Genomic DNA, 634 nt, shown 5'->3' with positions numbered 1-634 from the left:
GTGATCCTCCCACCTCAGCTTCCCAAAGTGCCGGGATTATAGGTGTGAGCCACCGTACCCAGACATCCGTGGATTCTTATATAAACCTATACATTATTGACATAAGAGTTTTTAGATTTGTTGGGCACCAAGAATAAGCAGCTGAAGCTGAGATAAATGCCTCTGAGATGACCACAAATATCAAATCTGAACAATGGGGCAGAAAGTAGGCAGCAAATAAGCATATGGATATTAGGTTAAGGAGGAAGTGAGTGATGCATTCAGTACAAGAATATATACAAAATCAAAACCAGGGAGATTGGAACTTACACCTTTATCCCAGCTGAGCAGAAGAATCAAGAGATAAGAAGTTTCAACTGGGTGCAGTGGCTCACCCCTGTAATCCCGGCACTTTGGGAGACTGAGGTGGCAGATCATTTGAGGTCTGGAGTTCAAGACCAGCCTGACCAACATGGAGAAACCCCGTCTCTACTAAAAATACAAAATTAGCTGGGCGTGGTGATGCATCCCTGTAATCTTAGCTACTCGGGAGGCTGAGGTAAGAGAATCACTTGAACCCGGGAGGCAGAGGTTGCAGTGAGCCAAGATTGCACCATTGCACTCTAGCCTGGGCAACAAGAGTGAAACTCTGTCT

This window comes from Cebus imitator, unplaced genomic scaffold, assembly GCF_001604975.1.
Source record: "Cebus imitator isolate Cc_AM_T3 unplaced genomic scaffold, Cebus_imitator-1.0 Scaffold6, whole genome shotgun sequence".
Classification (NCBI taxonomy): Eukaryota; Metazoa; Chordata; class Mammalia; order Primates; family Cebidae; genus Cebus; species Cebus imitator.
This window is presented reverse-complemented; position numbering follows the sequence as displayed.